The following is a 13,311-nucleotide window of genomic DNA, read 5'->3' as shown; positions in this document are numbered from 1 at the left end:
ATGTTCTATGTGCTTTTTTTAGCACTATTGAATTTTTAACTTCATACATATATTTTAAGGTTTAAAAAAATGTATTCAAAAAATAATGTACATTTAAGTGAATTCTCACAAAATATTTTGCTATTATTGTTTTCTTATATAGTAACCTACACACACTTATAAATAAGTATATTTTCTGGTAGGATGACTTAAAAAAATTGCAAAACCAAGCAATGAAGAAAATAATCCATATCAAAGGGGCTTAGTAAAAGGTCTGAAACAAAATAATCATGTAATAAATTATTACTAGTACTACTATTATATTGTTAAATAAGAATAATTTCAATGAAAATAAAGCTGCTATATTCTGTATCTTGACAGAGAAAACTCAGAGAATTCTTTCCTTTACAGTGACCAGAAGGAAGTAAGAAAGAATAACAATTTTTTCTAAAAGAATGCATATTTGGGGCGCCTGGGTGGCGCAGTCGGTTAAGCGTCCGACTTCAGCCAGGTCACGATCTCACGGTCCGTGAGTTCGAGCCCCGCGTCAGGCTCTGGGCTGATGGCTCGGACCCTGGAGTCTGTTTCCGATTCTGTGTCTCCCTCTCTCTCTGCCCCTCCTCCGTTCATGCTCTGTCTCTCTCTGTCCCAAAAATAAATAAAAAATGTTGAAAAAAAAAAAATTAAGAATGCATATTTATTTTAAGAAGGCCATCAAAACTGCTTTAAATTCCAAGTGGAATTCTCAACATTAGCAAGGAAGGAAAAGTATCCATTTATTTCAAAGGAGAGTAAATATAGTGTCAGAGACACTTGAGAAAATCACTTCAAAATTCTAGTACACTATTTTACAATCACTTTTCAAACTACAATCACACTTAAGGAGAATTTTAAAGAAAGTAAAAGACTTCAATTAAGATCATTAATATTCTATTCAAGTTTAGTAGTCAACAATAATTTCTATGTTGATGTATTTAGCCCTTGATTCACTTGTAATATTTCTAAATAAGCTGAAATAGACCTGCAAATAACACAAAAGAGAAGGTAATTTAGTATCTGCTGAAGTAAGAAATTTTTTTAAATGTCAATTAAATGATTATTAAATGTCTTAATTTCTCTGCGATCATTATAGTCTCCAATTCATATAAGATAGAGTGTGAATAATAAAGCCATCTCACCATTTGACATTTTTTCTAAGCCATTAACACCATTCTTCCTGTTGAGATTACTCCCATCACACTGGGGAAAATACTATTTGCAAATAAATAGCATGTCCTTTAAACCTCTATTGCTATGCAATTTAGGATAAGGAAATAAAGAAATTTATCTCAAAAAATATTAATGGGTCTCTACTAGATCTTATTTCAGATAAATTCCCATTACTTGCAAAGAGTTTTCTGATTTCTCTTAGGATAGTTTTAAAAAACATGATTATCTTTTTTCTTAGTGACAGATTCATCTGTCAAGCAGTATCCCCAGTGACGGTATATACACTGAATACCTTAAAAATAGACCAGAAGGAAAATCACATGCAATCCCTTTTTTGCAAACTGGGTTCCTTTTAACTAACTTTTCTTCCTTCCTTGATGTTGTGGCTTTTAAAAAAGCTTTACAAAAGCAAATAACTGGTCTTATATTTTTCACGATTTTTTAAAAGAGCATTAATATCTTTATTTAGGCTCATGCCTAAGACCAGGGTATAAAAACATTCTAATGTGCAAATAAGTCAAGTTATTCACACAATCTTCGCCCTAAATATAGAACAAGTTCAGGTGTGAATAGTTTTATGATTTAAATACTCAGGGTATGTATTAAAATTCTTAACCTTTTGTGTTGATCCAGACCCAAATAAAGATTTAAAATAAGAGAGCCTAAAGGAGCACCAAAAAATAAGAGAGAAAGGAAGAACAACTGTGCTAGTATTAAATAATGTTGAACTTACTCTACTCATCATTTTTGTGTGCGTGTGTGTATTCTACCCAAACTCCAAACTCTTATGTATAAATATTATATTTGATTTCATGGAATGAGAAGAAACAATAGAGCAATGTGGAGCTGAATTTGAATGCAGATGGGTCAGACACTGAGCAAAGTCATTAGCCTTGAAAAACCTACTTTTTCTCATCTACAAAATGAGTGTAACAATGGCTATCTTATATATTTGCCATTAACGTTGTATGAGATAAGCATTAACACTCCTGGAATGAGATTAATGGAATAGAATAAAGAGCCCAGAAATAGAACCACATAATACAGCCAACTGATTTTTTAAAAAGAAGGCCATGCAATGGAGAAAAGATAGACTTTTCAACAAATGGTTTTGGAACAACTGGACAACTGTTGCAAAAAAAAAAAAAAAAAAAAAATCTGGACATGGACTTTACACCTTTCATAAAATTGACTCAAAATTCCATAGACCTAAATGCAAAATGCAAAACTATAAAACTTGCAGGATATAACAGGAGAAAATATAGGTTACCTTGGGTTTGGCAAATAATTTTTAAATACACACTGAGGTCACGATTTATGAAATAAGTAATTGATTAAGCTGGACATCATTAATATTAAGAACATCTGCTCTGTACAAGACACTGTCACGAAAATAAGAAGACAAGCCACAAACCTGGGAAAAAATATTTGCAAGAGACATATCTAACAAAGGACTGCTATCCAGAATATACAAACAAGTCTCAACAAAAGGAAAACAAACAACTCAGTTTTAAAAAATGGGCAAAATATTTGAATAGCCCACCAAGGAAGATATACTGGTGACAAACAAGCATATGAAAAATATTCTACACTATACATTATTAAGGATTTGAAAATTAGAACAACAATGAGATTGTATTACACACCTATTAGAATAGACAACAAACAAACAAAAAACAAAAAAAACACTGGCAATACCAAATGCAGATTAAGATGTGGAGCAATAAGAACTTTCATTCACTGATGGCTGGAATACGGAATATAGTGACATGGTGCAGACACACTGGGCTTTGTTTGTTTGTTTAGTACACACATTTTGGAAGACAGCTCGGCAGTTTCCTATAAAACTAAACATACACGTATCAAAAAATCCAGCAATCCTGCTCCTCGGTATGTACCTAAATGAGCTGAAAACTACGTCCATACAAAAAGCTACACACAAATGTTTATAGCACCTTTATTTGTAATTGCCCAAACTCAGAATCCACCAAGATATATATACTTCAGTAGGTAAATGGATAAATAAACCATGGTATGTCCAGACACTTGAAAACCATTCAATGCTAAAAAACAATGAGCTATCAAGCCATGAAAAGACATGAGGAAACATTCATGCATCTCAGTAAGTGAAAGAAGCCAATCTGAAAAGACTATATGCTCTATGATTCCAACTATATGATATTCTAGAAAAGGCAAAACTATGGAGACCGTAAAAAGACTGGGTGGTTGCCAATTCTATATGACATTGTAATTGTGGATATATGTCAAGATACATTTGTCAAAACTCATACAATGTACCAAAAATGAACTTTAATGTAAACTGTGGACTTTGAGTAATAATGATGAATTGATGCAGGTTCACTGATTGTAATGAATGTACCACCTTTGTACAGGATGTCGACAGTGGGTAAGGCTGTGTATATGTGGGGACAAGGAATATATGAAAACTCTCTTCTTATGTGGATATAGAAACTTTCTACTAGAAGATATCATTTGGCTCATTTATTTGTAGGAAGGAAGAGATTATGATTTTCTTTGAGAGAGACCATAGACATGGATCATCTTTCCAAATTTAGGAAAGTTTGCAGTCTCGGGGCGCCTGGATGGCTCAGTTGGTTAAGCGTCCGACTTTGGCTCAGGTCATGATCTCATGGTTCGTGAGCTTGAGCTCCGCATCGGGCTCTGTGTTGACAGCTTGGAGTCTGGAGCCTGCTTTGGATTCTGTCTCCCTCTTTCTCTGTCCCTCCCCCACTCATACTCTGTCTCTCTGTCTCTGTCTCTCTCTCTCTCAAAAATAAATAAAACGTTAAAAAATTTAAAAAAAGGAAAGCTTTGAATCTCTAATCTCAAAAAGGCATTATGAATTTTCAGTTCAGTATTATTTGTATGGTTTGCATGGGCAATTGGTCTTTTGCTGATATGCCTTTAAGTGTTAGTGTAACAAAAAATGTAGAAGAATGCAATAAATATTTGATATGAGGAATATTGCGAATGGGAAGCCAAGGAAGGACAGGGAGAAAGTGGAGGGAACCAAGAGCAATGGTTTCTAAGCAAGAAGATTGTCCCCCCAAAAAAAGACTTTGCCTCAGTTGTGCTGGAAGCCAAGCTATCCCAGCCTGAGTGGCAAGGCCCGGGCTGTGGATGGATTGGTGACTGCAAGGCGGCCTACTGACAGTGAAGCTTCTTGTACTCCCGCTTTTAGGTAATTTGGCTTTATTAAAGTACCTCGGGTATTGTCTGTTAGGGAATTGTCCTCGGTAGGCCTCCTGGGAAAAAAACCATTAGGGAAGAAAACGAGGTTCCGCAAGAAATTGTGCGGCCTTACGTTTAGCCCTTGCTATCCCCTATGGAGACTCCTCTACTTACAGGAAGGATAGCCTCATACATTTGCCAGCAAAGAGGGCCTGTAAGGGAGACACATATGGATCTGAAAGCCTCACTCCAGCAACTAAGGAGTGTATCTCTGGGCACAGGTGACTTCAACCCCTAGGCCCACCTGGCCCCCTGGAGGCATTCCAGATGATGACTGAACCTAGTCGGTTAAGGTACAGAATGGTTCATTAGTTCCTAGGTGCATTGTCTCTCTGAGAACGTGTGAGGCATGAGTTTCTAAGGTCCTATCGGCCCCTTCCCGGCACCTCAGACTGAGGCAAACACATTGTTCTTCTGGCCTCATGTGGTTAGGAGGTCATGTCCCTGTAACTGTTCCACTTGAGGCATCGAGAAATGGAGGGCCTTTCACGAGAACAGCAAAGCAAATGCTTTGTAGATTATAGATAAACGCAGATGTATAATGGAATAAGGTAAGAAATTAATCAATAATCAAAGGGTATGTGGGAACTTTATGAGAAAATCGCCATGTTATTTCTTAAACATGTAGGAACATTTTTAAAACTAGGCGATGTTAGAAAAACATAGATGATGTATGCTACAAGGAAATCACTAGCATATATAATGCCACGTTTGCTACAATAAATTGGCCAGTTCAACACACTGCTGTTGTCTGTGTCCATTTTTATTTTTTATTTTTATTTTATTTTTGTTTTATTTTCACTTTTTCACCGACACCGTTCATCCTTCGGGAACCCCTAGACCTGCTGGAGCTGGACTCTGGCACAGTTGGGCTGAGTAAGAATACTACAATATTCCCATGTACAGCAATATTTAATACTCCCAAGATGTAGTAAAATTGAAGTCCTCACAAGCCATCAGTCTAATACATAAACCGGAGGATTTTATTATACACAGAGCTCTCACCCAATTATCAGTTTCCCTGGGAGTATGACTCATGTCCTATGGCCTTATTTTTTTAACTATCTGTCAACCCCTGAGAACCAATGATTGCTAGTGTCCTCCTAGCAAGTGTAAGATCAAGGGCATCCACGAATAGTAAGTGACAGGGTCCATATTTGTTGTTGGGAGTTCACCTGAGAATGCTAGAGAATTTCATACTGTCAGTATGAATACAGATACCAGGTGAAGAAACAGCACAGAACCTAAATGAGAGTTCACAAAACATAGCCAACTTTGTACGGGGCAGAAGCTCACTCCAAAAACTGGTGATATAAGCATGGGTAAGAAAATGTGCTCTTTGGGAAAGGAGTACTGTATATGGATTGGAATTACAGCTCTAAGACTTATTAATTGATGTCTCTATTCACTCAATCAAGAAGGTATGTTCAATGTTCTACCCACTTGATTAGGTGACTTTGAGATAATATTAATTACCTTTCTAATATAGTTTAGAAGAAGGAGTTAATAATATTACCTGCCTTAATCAGTACAGTTGAAAAAATTAAGTGATACAATATGTTGTCAACCTCTGAAAAATACATACCGTGAACATGATAGCTATTATTAAATAATAATAGCCAGGTTTTCTTTTGTTGTGGTACATACAATTCACATGTAATATTTGTCTTTCATAACCTGAATAATTCACATGCAAACTGCATTTTTCCCAGTGATGAAAAATCACAATCTCTTCCCCAACTACCTGAAATTGAAAGACTTACTACATTTTGATACTCAGAATTAGCCAAAGTTCTTTTAATTTTGTGGAGGAGCGAGGTGTGGTCAGTTGTTTATTAGCATCCAAGCCCAGCACATACCATATTAAGAATGCCACAGTTGGAAACCAAAGTCCTAGGAAACCAAACTCTAGGCTATTGGGAAACAAAAGGAAGTGAAATTAAAGATTACAGGCTGACTGGTTACTAAACTGCAGAACACTCCTTGTACCAGAGATGAAATGATTCAATTCAATTCTACTGCAGAATGATGTGAAAATGAAACTGATGGGAAAGCAAATGGAAACAGCTGTGTTTTACTGCAACACAGGCAGTCTGCACATTTTGCTGCTTATTTATAATGAAAACGGAAATTGTAAGTGACAGGTTGAGGGTAGTTTATAAAGCAAACATTTTGAAGCCTTGGAGGTGCTATTGCTTTATGAAAGGCAACCAGCTGACCCACCTTTTCCATTATGCATGGTCACTGAAGTCTCTTACAAGGAATGGAAGCACAACATTTTCATATCAAAAGGAAAGTGCTTGGGTCTATAGTAAAACAAAATTTTGTAGAGCCCAAAGTGTATGTTATGATTTTCTAAATTTTAATCTAGAATACTGATCAGAGCATATCTGGTTTGGAAGCTTTGGAAACCAGAACGTGGACAACATGGTATCTTCTGCCTATGAAATGAAGTGTCCAAAAGTAAGCATAACAATGCTGATGCCATGGTTCAATGGTCTGGATAGTGATACGGGAAAGTGCTGCGTTTTCTTCTTCCCATGTGGATTTTATCTTCATGTTCCCCCATTTGCTATTGCACTTTCAAGCTCATGTCCCAACTGACTATGCCTGAATGAAGATAACTAAGGGGGAAGGGTTGAATCTGGGATGAATCGGCAATCAAACAGGATTAAATTTCCATCAGTAAAAGTAACAATACTTTCTGCATCTCAGGGATATTATTTATATGCCTAAGGAACACTGGCATATAAACATTGTGTTCTGATGGCACATCTTTGTTTCAGTCTGGGAACAAAGTATTTTCTGCTATTATGGCCCTGTTATTCCAAGGATACAAGGGAAATTTGGCTCAGAGGTTGGTCACCTACAACCTTGCACTGAAATTGCCAACCATTTTCTGTAACAGTCAGGCTTGAAGCTGAGCGTGGATGCCTTCTTCCAGAGGTCTATTCTACATGATTGTTTTACAAAGGCCTGCTTATTCCTTCCTACTCTATTACGAAAGATAGGAGGCTTCTCTGCATCCCCTGCCCCCGATCTAGGTGGTGATATCTACTCACACAGTGACAATATCTGAATCTATCTTATGAGAAGGATGATGCTCTGACAAATTTAGTTTTCTTTCTGAGGTTGTGTAAAAAATCTGTTATCTTGGCCTTATGATAATTTGAGCCTGCTCATTATAAGTGTCCACAATGGGATTCCTTTTCATACTTAAAAGCAAACTGGCAAAATGGTATATAGTAAGCCCAGCAGGAAAGAAGAAGTTTATTCTTCCAAAAAGAAATTTTAGTTCTGTGCCAGGCTAGAAATTGTGATAGGTGAAGAATAAGTATTTCAAACTCTTAAAGCAGGAGGCAGACTCAAACAGAAATAGTTACAATTTAGGGAAATGACAGGCTAAATTAGAGAGAGAGAGAGGAGTGACATTAGTGAGATGTAAGATGGTGGAACAGGAAGTCCCATTTATCATCACCCCCACAGAAATAACTATTTAAAAGCCATATACAAAACAAAATACATTTATGAAAAGTCCATAATCAAGTTAAGAAAATGCAGTATCCTAGATAAGCACAAAACCAAGAAAATGAATAGGAAGAGCAACTTCACTTTACCCTTGTCAGTCCAAACTGACCCAAGCTGTTAATCCGCTCATTAGAAATCTATATGCAAAAATCCAGAGAAGGCAAATTCATAGAAAATGTCTGAAAGACTCTCAGCATCTCCAGACAGGCTAATTAGGAAAGATCTTACCCTGCCAAAGCCAGTCCTTAAAGATTGGGAAGCATGACTGTTTCTTCAAATGTCTAGGCATGAATGCAATGCTTCAAGAAACATGAAGAAGAGGAAAAGATGACATGATAAAAGAAATAAAATAAATCTCTAAGAATTGAGCCTAAAGAAATGGAGATGTATAAATTCCCTGATAAATAATTCAAAATAATTGTCTCAAAGAAGTTTAATGAACTAGAAGAGAACACAGATAAACAACTAAACAAAATCCAGAAAATTATACATGAACAAAATGACAATACTAACAAAGAAAGAGAAAGTGTAACAAACAAACAACCAAAAACAAATAAAAACAAATTGTGGACCAGAAGAATATAACTGAAAAATTCTTCAGAGGGTTTTAACAACATACTTGATCAAGCAAAAGGGAAAATCAGCCAATATGAAGATAAATCATTTGAAATTGTCCAGTTAGAGAAGCAAAATGAATAACAAATATGAAAAAAGCCTAACAGAATTACAGGACATCATCAAGCAAATTAATATGTGCATATGTGAGTCCCAGAAAGAGAAAAGAGAGAGCAGGGCAGAAACCTTAATTAAAAAATAATGACCAAAATGTCTCAAATCTGGGGAGGGAAAAGGACATCCAGATTCATGAATTCCAGAGGATCCCTTAAAAAGATTAACAAAAGGAATTTATACTCAGCTACAATATAATAAAATTATTAAACGTCAAAGAGAAAGAATTTTGAAACCAGCAAGAGAAAACTAATCATCAGGTACAAGGGAGCCATCATAAGACTATCAGTGAATTTTTCAGCAGAAACCTTGCAGGCATGGGATAGCACATTCAAAGTAGTATTCCTCAAGTTGAAATGAAAAGATCCTAAACAGTATAGAAGTTACTGGGAAGAGTAAATAATAGACAAATACAGAATACTCTAATACTGTATTGGTAGTATGTAAGTCACCTTTAATTTTAGCATAAAAGTGAAAGGACAAATGTGTTAAGAATAACTATAACTATAAAAACATTTTAATGAATACATAATATAAAAATTTGTAAATTTTACTATTTAATATGTATTGTACAACAAATTCTAATACATTGTAATTGTAATGAGTACAAAAAAGATATAATCAATAACAAAGTATGATAGAGAAGTAAATGTAAAACTTTTTATGCAATCGAATTTGAGTTTTTATCATCATAAAAGAGGATAATTAAAAAAAAAAAGGAAAGAAAAGAAAAAGGCCAAACCATGTTGGTAAAAGAATCACCAAATTAGAAAGGAAAACAGTGAGACAAGAAAAGAACTTTAAGATAGAAAATGATTAACAAAATGACAATAACAGATACTTACCTACCAATAACTACTTTAAGTATAAATGGATTAGGCTCTCTAATCATAAGACATAGAGTGGCTGAAGGAAAAAAAAGGAAAAGAGCCAACTATATGCTATTTATAAGAAATTTAGTTTAAACTTAAAGGCATACACAGGCTAAACCTGAAGGAATGGAAAAAGATATGCCATGCAAATGGAATCCTAAAGGGTGGCTATGATTGTATCATACAAAATAGATATTAAGTCAAAAACAGTCTCAGGAGACAAAGAAGGATGCTATATAATGATAATAAGTTCAATTCACCAGAAAGACATAAAATCATAAATATATAGGCACTGAATATCAGAGCACTTCATTATATAAAACAAGCACTGACAGACCTGAAGAAATAAATAGACAGCCATATAATAACAGTAATACCTACTCTCAGCAATGGATAGAGCATGTACACAGAAAATCAATAGGGAAACAGAACTATAGACAAATGGACCTAACATTCCACAGATCATTCTACCCGAAAGCAGCAGAATAGACTCTTCTCACGTCTATTGTCAGTAACAGTAGAAAACTGAAAAATTCACAAATGTATAGAAATTAAACAACATACTCTTAAACAAACACTGGATCACAGAGAGACTAAAAAGGGAATTTAAAAAAATATATTGAAGTATGAAGATGAAAATATAATTTGAATATGAAAATAAATATTAAACAAATTAATATTAAAATACAAAACTAATGGCAAGCTGCAAAAGGATGATTATAGCTATTATAAATGCTTGCCTTAAAAAAGAATATCTCAAATAAACAACACAATTTTACACATCAAGGAACTAGAAAAAGGAGTACAAACTAAGTTCAAGTTTAGCAGAAGGAAAGAAATAATAAAGATTAAGGCAGAAATAACTGAATAGAGAATTGTGAAACCAGAGAGAAAAATCAACGAAATCTAAGTTGGTTTCTGAAAAGATAAACAAAATGGACAAAACCTTCACTAGACAAAGTAAAGAGAAAGCAGACTCAAATAAATAAATCAGAAGTGAAAGAAGAGGCACTACAAATGACAGCACAAAAATAAAAAGGACCGTGAGACTACAATGGATAATCATACTCCAACAAACTGGACAGCCTAGAGGAAATGAATACATTCTAGAAAGATACAACCTGCAAAGACTGAATTATGACCGACAGAAAATTTGAACAGGCCTGTAAATAACAAAGAGATTGAAGCTGTAATCAGAAACCTCCGAACAAAGAAAAGCCCGGGACCAGATGGCTTCACTGGTGAAATCTACCAAACATTGAAGAATTGATGCCAATCCTTTTTAAACTCTTCTAAAACAGAAGAGGGAGGAACACTTCCAAACTCATTTTATGAGCCCCGCATTACCCTGATACCAAAGCCAGATGAATACACCATAAAAAAAGACAACTACAGTCCATTATTCTTGATGAGCACAGATGCAAGAATCTTTAATAAAATACCAGCAGGACAAATTCAATAGCAGAGTAAAAGGATCATATACCACCACCAAGGGAGATTTATACTGAGGATGAAAGGATGTTTTCACATGAAAATCACTTAATGTGATATACCACATTAACAGAATAAAAGATAAAAATCCTATGATCATCTCAACAGATGCAAAGAAAGTAACAAAATTCAACATCCTTTCATGATTAAAAATTCTCAACAGGGATAGAAGGAAATTACTTCAACATAATATGAACTATATATAGGAAGTCCATATTTAACAACATACTCAAGAGTGAAAAGCTGAAAGCTTATCCTATAAGATCAGGACAAAAAAAAAAAAATAGGATGCCCACTTTGCCACTTGTCATCACCATAGCACTGAAGTTCAAGCCAGAGCAATTAGGCAAGAAAATAAATAAAAGACATTTATATCAGGAAGGAAGAAATAAAGTCATCTATGTTTTTGCAAATGACATGATCTTCTCTGTTGAAAACCCTACAACCACACACACACACACACACACACACACACACCACACACGTTAAAACTAATACGTTCAGTAAAGTTGCAGGATACAAAAACCGGTTGTATGTCTATACACTAACAAAAAACTATCTAAAAGGGAAATTAAGAAAATAATCCCATTTAATATGGCATCAAAAAGAATAAAATACTTAGAAATATACTTAAATTAAGGGGGTAACAAAGACACGTACACTGAAAGTCATAACACACTGATGAAAGAAATTAAAGAATCACCAAAAAGTGAAAGACATCCTGTGTTCCTGAATTGGCAGACTTAAAAATTGCTAAAATGTCCATGCTACCCAAAGCAATCTAGGTTCAATGTAATTCTTCTTTTAAATGCAATTATTATCAAAATCCCAATGGCATTTCTAAGAGAAATAGAAAAATCAATCCTAAAATTCATAGGAAACCACAGAAGAACTCAAATATCCAAAACAATCTTAAGAACAGAGTGGAATTCATCTCACTTCCTGATCTCAAAATATATTACAAAGCTACAATATTAAAATAGTATGATACTGACATAAAGACAGATATACACACCAATGGAACAGAATAAGGGATCCAAGAAATAAACCCACACCTATATGGTAAATTTCACCTCTAAAAGGACGGTAAGAATACACAATGGAGAAAGGTTAGTCTCTTCAACAGATGGTACTGGGAAAACTGGATATCCACATGCAAAAGAATAAAATAGGATCCTTATACACATAAGAATCAACTTACAACACATTAAATATTTAAAGAACTGAAACTTCACAAATCCTAGAAGAAAATGTTGGCTTCAGCAATTATTTCTTTGGTATGACACCAAAATCATAGGCAACAAAAGCAAAAATAAACAAGCAGGAGTACTTCAAACTAAAAAGCTTCTGCACAGAAAAAAACAAATCACCAAATGAAAAGGAAACCTATAGGGTGGGGGAAAATATTGCAAATCATCTATCTAGTAAGTAGTGAGTTTCTAAAATATACAAAAAAACTCATACAACTCAATAGCAAAAAAAAAAAAATGTGTACAATAACTTGATTGAAAAATGAGCTAAGAATTTAAATGGAAATTTCTCCAAAGAAGACATACAAATGGCCAAGAGGTACCAAAAAAGTGCTTAATGTCACTAATCATCAGAGAAATGTAAATCAAAATTAGAATGAGATATCATCTTATACCTGTTAGGATAGTATTATAAAAATCAAAACAAAAAATGACACATGTTAAAGATGTGGGGATATTGTAACTCTTGCACGTAACTGATGGGAATGCAAAATGGTGCATTTATTATGGAAAACAGAATAGAGGTTTTTCAAAAAATTTTAAAAAAATAGGACTATCATGTAATCTAGCAACCTTAATTCTGGATATTTATCCAAAAGAATTGAAATTAGGATTTGAAGAGATAAAAGAACTCCCATGTTCATTACAGAATTATTTGCAATAGCCAAGACATGGAAACTGCATTAATGTCCATCAACAGATGAATGGGTAAATAAAATGTAGTACATGCATACAATGGAATATTATTCAGCCTTTAAAGAGAAGAAAACTAGGAGGGTGTGGAAGGATTAAATAGGTGATAGGGATTAAGGAGTGCATTCATCATGAAGAGCACTGGGTGATATATGGAACTGTTTAATCACCATATGGTATACTTGGTACTAATATAACACTGTGTGTTAACTAATGAATTAAAAACTTAAAAAAAAAAGAATGAAACTATACAATATGCATCAACATGGATGCACCTGGAAGACATTATGCTGAGTGAAATAAGCCAG

This window comes from Panthera leo, chromosome D1 (genome assembly GCF_018350215.1).
Source record: "Panthera leo isolate Ple1 chromosome D1, P.leo_Ple1_pat1.1, whole genome shotgun sequence".
NCBI lineage: Eukaryota > Metazoa > Chordata > Mammalia > Carnivora > Felidae > Panthera > Panthera leo.
This window is presented reverse-complemented; position numbering follows the sequence as displayed.